Source organism: Callospermophilus lateralis, chromosome 9, assembly GCF_048772815.1.
Source record: "Callospermophilus lateralis isolate mCalLat2 chromosome 9, mCalLat2.hap1, whole genome shotgun sequence".
Classification (NCBI taxonomy): Eukaryota; Metazoa; Chordata; class Mammalia; order Rodentia; family Sciuridae; genus Callospermophilus; species Callospermophilus lateralis.
This window is the reverse complement of record NC_135313.1, coordinates 108,264,724-108,271,344: the sequence shown is the minus strand read 5'-3', so window position 1 is coordinate 108,271,344 and position 6,621 is coordinate 108,264,724.

Below are 6,621 nucleotides of genomic sequence, written 5' to 3'. Positions count from 1 at the left end.
ACACTAAGGCAAGGGACGCTTAGTTACCTAGAGACACGACTCACACCAGAAATCAAGTCTCATATTAGACAGGCCTTTCTGAAAAAATATTATAAGGCATATTTCATGGAAAACAGTTCCATATACACATATTAAATAACTGATCCTCAATTTGATTACTGTAGGTGTAACTGAGTAATCTCTAGATAGAGAGTAGCCAGGTGTTAAATAGGTTTTTGAAGACCACTTTGTCTTGAACAGTGTTCTCTGAATACTCACAATTGCTGCCACTATAGTCATACTTTTGATTTAGGGGGATTTTTTTTTTATTAAGAAAATGTGTGTGTGTGTGTGTGTGTGTGTGTGTGTGTGTGTCTGTTCTTAGTATTTGAGGGAGATTACAAAGAACTGACTTTATTGTGCATACACAGATAGAGAGACACACACACACAAATATTAATCACAGATGCCTTAGCAAAAGTTAATTCCATATTTCTATTAAATGAAAAGGGCTTAAGGAAACTGAACCTGAGATTGGACATCAGGGCAGTAGTGGAGAATTGCTGTCTGATTGTTGGGCATGGGTACAAGGTCCCACCTGAGAACAGCAAAGCACCTTCAGGAAGGGAGATAGAGGCCACACCTAGGCTCTCTTTAAAATTCTGCTCAGGGAATGTTTTTGTAGGAACCTTTAAGTCAGTAGGTAGACATGCAGCAGCCCCAATAGTATATCTCCCATGAGGTTGTTCCTTGTCTGAAACCCACCTGTGCTTTGTGCATGGGTCAGACCTATGCCAAGGATCCCATGGCTCCAACTCCCCATGTTGGTGCAAAATACCTCCATAGTCTCAACAGTGGTCCGACTTTGCTGGACAATAACTGTGCTCACCACATGGAGGTGATTATGCCTCTCATCTCCATGACATAAGAAGAAAAGACTCAGAGTTCTGTACTTTAGATAAGGAAGCTGAGGCAAGCCACAGTTATTTGAGTGAAATACCTGACCTGGGGTGTGCTTTCTTCCCTGACTCCCAACTTCTTGCTAATTGACCTCTTAGTATGCACTTACAGTAAATCCACTTCAATCTTTCCTACCTTACATCACTACCTCCTAAGTACTTCCAGAGTAAAAATGACCCTTTATTCTTCCCTGTCTTTCCCGGCTTGCAGCATGAGGCTAAGAGCAGATAAGCCACTAAATAAGTGTTGATTGTTGGGAGAGGGTCTTTCACCCACTCCAGACCTGGCATCAGCACTCTCCCCTGGCTTCAGGGTTGACAATACGAGGCCTGGATTTGTCTTCTTTCACTCTTACTGGCCTTTTTGTGAGCAAGTTCTCAGCCTCCTCCTTTAGAGATTATCTGCAATGGAGAGAAACCTCAAAAGAGAGCAAACCAGACAGGGGAGGCTCTTTCCATTCACCATTCGCTTCTCACAGGCTAACATGGTGTATCTCCAAGTAAGAGTGAAACTCCTGCTTCCTGGCTGAGCTGTGGATCTGTAGAGACTGATCCAAGCCACCGGAGCTGAGGCTCCTGGCCTACCCACTCCCACCGCTAGATAGCGCTGCTCCCAAACGTTTAGAGTCTTCATCACCGGTTTCCAAAAAAGAAAAAAAAGAAAAAAAAAATGAGAGCAGCTCACAAAATACACAAAGAGTTTCTCAACAGGATTACTTGGTGTGAAAAGGTACCTCCCAGGATTAAATTAAGAGCTTTTAGAAACAGTTGGTGGATGGAACAATTTAAACCATTTCTGTGTTTTCTTAATTCCCAGTAAGATGATTAGCCAGCAAGCAGAAAATTGGTGAAATTCCTCTGAAAAGAACCAGGTTGCTGCATTAGTATCCTTAATGATGCAGAAATCATTTTCTTCCCCACACCTCCTCCCTGTCTTTCAATCCTGAAATATAATCTTGCCACCTGGGCAAATGGAAATTTGAACTTAAAAAAAAAATAGCCAGTAAGTTTTATGAACAAAATAGTGTGGATTAGATTAATGTCTAAGTAGCTGAAAGATATTAAGCAATTGAAGATACTTTTTTCATGGTTTCCTTTTTTGGATATAGGGAATGTAGTCAGAAAAAGCACCTGGAATCTCCTAAAACAGGAGACTCTATCTGCAAATATAATTTTTAAAAGAGAAAGTATATGATGGTGCTAAACTCTGTTAATTTGTACAATTAACACATGCTAACAAAAAACACAATATTTAGAAAGTGTAAACTATTATTGCTATTTTTATTACAGTTGTCTTATTGACTATGTGGGACTTGTCTATTGAATTGTGGTTTTGATGATTACCAGGCAAAGTTGTGTTTAGATGAGAAAATAATCACAATGAGAGCGTATGGAGAGGGGGAGAGAATATCAACAGTATATCTAAATGAATCAGACATTTTAGAACAGAGAAATAAGAAAGCTAATGAAGAAAAGAGCAATCTCCGATTTCTGCCCTTAAGAAGTTACAGTCTAAAAAGAGAAAGAAAATATTACCATCTACAAGTAGTAATTTAGTGAGAACCAAAGGTCAGTTAATTTAGGGCAAAGTATGGAGTGTGCCTGTTGCGAATAGACTGCATTTTGACCCAATTAATAGGAAAGTGTCCGAGGGTAAATGGACTTCAAGCATGAAAAAAATGGAATAGACATGATCTGGTGAAGCCAGATTTGGGGAAGAATTTGGGTGTTGGAAGAAACATAACACCTCTGAAGATTCGCTGCAACGCGAAGATGGGAAGAGATGGCCTGTTGAAATCAAGTCTCTGCAGCATGTTTTAAGTTTAGGGTGGAGACTATCTTTCCTTAAGGATGCCAATTCACCTTTCGCATGAGGACCACTGCTCACCATTGAGGAAATATCAATGGAGTAGTAGTTTTCCAGTGCGGCTCTTCTGTCGAAAGCTCTCATTTGAAAAGCATGATGCCCTGCACATAGGAGCTTTCACTCAAGATGGAGTCTTTGGTTTACTTCTCAATCACTCTGTGTAAATTAGATTTTCTTTAGAATGAGATTCAGGGTACTTTTTCTCCCCTACGTTGTTTCTCTCTGGGCATTTCCCATTTAAGAAATCAGTGTGTGCTTGATTGAGAATTAGAAATGGAGGCACAATTGTTATTGGAAATAAAACGTAAGAGTGGAGCCAACCAGAGAGTCATGGGTCTTTTCAGGCAGCTACAAGAGATGGTGAGCAGTCTGCTCTCGGCCTTCGTTTCTCTGTCCGTGAAGGGGAAATAGTATTCCCTGATATTGCTGACAACACAATTGTGGAGTGGTACTTTAAGTGGAAACTCTCTAAGAAGTGAGGAAGGTGATTCAAAAACAAAGATGTCTATCTTTATAAAAAGTTATCACAGACATTAACACGTATCTTCATTTAAATCTCTCCTACCAACATTCACAGGAAGTGATTCATTTTAATTCTGGATCAAATGTATATTTATGCCCTTTGGATCCATAACCTTACAAAACTAGCATTTGTTGAACCCTTATTATGTACCAGGTACTGAAGTCCTTTCCTTCTATCAAAGAGAAAAAGAGATACAAAGATCCGAGAATAAGCCCTTTAGTATTTTTATTATTACATTATGGTTTTTTCTTTCTTTCTTTTTCCTTTTAAGAGGTGGGGAAATACATAAAACTCATGGTGAGAAAGGCATGGATGTAAAGTTCTAGAAAACAATGTTTATTTGGATGCTCATTTAAAGGTATCCAATCACATCACTGCCAAATAAGTTGGGCCCCAAAAGGCATTGCATTTCCTCTAGCATCTCAAGGCTGCATGTGGCCCTTTACTGGCCTCTTGGGTGGGGTGCTAGTCTGGGGTCCACCTCTTGAAGCTGGTAGTGCCCAGTGAAAGAGAGTCAGTAAAGGCAGCAGAGGCGGCTGCTATTGCTTTAATGTGACTTGTGGTCGATTTTAAATATTCTAATTAATTGCACTTTTTAATTGTTCACATTCTCTAAGGTTTCTGAAATGAAGGGCACTGGTTTTAAGAAAGGAAAATCAGCCACCAGCTGTTCAAGTCTGTGTGCTTTTCAATTTTCTCTTTTGGGTCAGATGCACACTGATTTTAAGAGGAGCTAAAGAAAGGGATTTGGCCCTTGGCTTCGGAGCCTCAGGGGAAGGGTCATGAGATTTGTGGCACAGACCAAGCTCAAGAACAAAAGCCTGAATAAGCGCGCGCGCGCGCGCGCGCGCGCGCGCGCGCGCACACACACGCAACCTAGAAGTAGGGCTTGGGGATATTAAGAACTTTGGAATTGATGATTCTGGCAAAGCTACCTGAGGATTAGATGGGGAGACAGGGGTCCTGGAAGTCAGCATCCAGAGCAACTGGTGACTATCACAGCCCAGGCTCAAGGGTAGAGCCATGGGGGGGAATTTAAACAGGATCAACCGAGAGTCTCATTGTAGGTCTTCATATCTGTTGGACCTGGGCCCTGAGCTTGCAGGTGAATTCCCACGTCTATATTGCTGCCTACCTGCCTCACCTGTCAAGCATACTTCATAAAAGTAAAGGGTCACAGAGGTCAAGGAGATGATGAGCTGCAGCTGCTTTTCTGTGCTCCTGAGACTGGTGCAGATGTGCTCTGCCTAGGATGGACACCTGTGTGCCCAACTCCTACCGTGCTCCTAGACACTCTCTGTACTAGGCAGGTGCTCTGAGTCCTCTGAGCCTGGTTAGGTCCCTTGCCTCTTTCATCTAGTAGCCATGACACCTTCTTTTGTAATGGTCCAGTTGTCTCACTCCCTTAGACAGTAAATTTCTCCAGGGAAGGTACCCCAGTCCCTGGCATGGTGCTTGGCATTAAAGATGTCCTCTGCATATTCTGAGAGAAAAGGAAGACCAGATAAGGCTTTTCAAAAGTTCAAGCATTTAGATGCCATCTTCACAAATTTCGCCATATCTGAGGGCTCCTTGTATTTAAGCTAACATTTTTACATTTTTGATCGAATTATTTTTTTTAGGGTTTTATTATTTATTTTAAATTTTACTTCTAGATACACATGATGGTAGAGTATATTTTAACAGCCTTATACAAACATGGAGTATATCTTATTATAATTGAGATCCCAGTCTTGTGGATGTCCAGGAGGTTGAGATTCACTGTGGTGTCTTCATATATGTACATGGGAAATTTGTGTCAGATTCATTCCACAGTCTTTCCTGTTTCTGCCCCCCAACCAAATTTATTTTAAATCTCTTTTTTTTTTTAAAAAAAATAATTAAGCTTGGTTTTAAGCACTAATATTTGTGGAATGACAGCTTGCTCTGCTAACAATATTTTTTCTAGTATACATTAAAATAAACACACACGGATTAAACAATTATACCTGAACCCTCACCTTGCACACCACTTATGCTCAATGTGCAGGCTTTAGGGTTCCTACTGGTCCCAAGATGGCTGAATTTCCCTGCTGCTCTCCCTATTGACATCCTCACCATCTCTGCTAGCCTTACCACCACCCCTACTGCCTGCCTGATTGCTTTTGACAGCTCTGAGGTCTGTCTTCATCTAAAACAAATCCAGCCATCCTCCTTTTTCCATGTGTCCTTAACTCTCTGTAGGACTACAATTCTGTATGAGCACAGTGCCTTTGAATCTTTGATAAGGTATTACAGATTCATGAAGTGATACAAAGTAATGCCAACCATGGGTTCCAGGAAATGGAATTTGGGGCACAAGTGGGAGATTTCTTCAAGGAAGAAATTTAGGATGGAATAACCTTTTGGAATCACTTATGATGAGATAGTCTTGACATTTTATTTAATTAAAAATGATTAGAAGATATGGCGATAGATGCTTGTAATTCCAATAATTTGGGAGGCTGAGGCAGGAAGATCACAAGTTTGAGGCCAATCATGGAAACTTGGTGAGACTCTGTCTCAAAAAATATAAAAGTGGGGTACTGGGGATATAGCTCAGTGGTAGAACACCCCTGGGTCCAATCCTCCATACTGAAACAAAAGTATTTATTGTATGACTCTAGTCTTCTCCATTGAAGGATCACACCATCCCAGCTCAATCTTTTGGGTCATTAGGTATTTGAATTCCTTTATTTGGATTCTTCTTGTTTTCTTTCCTGGAGTTTGCTTGATAGGGTATAGTAGTAAATCAATCAGTGACTTCTGAGGACATAAAGGCTCAGTGCCTGGGTTTGTGACTATAATTGGGCCTGTTTCCTGGTCACATGTCTGTGAGTACAAGAAAAATCATCAACTGCTCTATGAAAGCTAGAGTCAGGAAGGCCTCTGGTGTAGCCTCTGGGGTCATGAGAGCAGGTTAACACCTACCTCTGTGAGTTCCTAGCTCTGTGACTTTGAATAAGCCCTGCATCTTCTCCCTTTTTTATGTAGAAGAGGGATTATGATATTTTCTTTATTCCATTCACACAGGGCTATCAAGAAGCGGAGAACAGTGTGCCCTCCTACTCATGCCCGCCTCATCTCAGGGTGCCTGATATACAGTCTGTGTCTAATTGTGCTGTAAATGTTGACTGACCCACTCAGGGTAACCAGCTTCTCCTTTCTTAGACTGAGGTCCATTGTCTCATGTGGTCCTTCAATGAATGCTTCAGAATTGTGCAGAGTCTGGGGTAAGATAGTCCGCATTCCAGAATGCCATGAGCCCTTAGAGG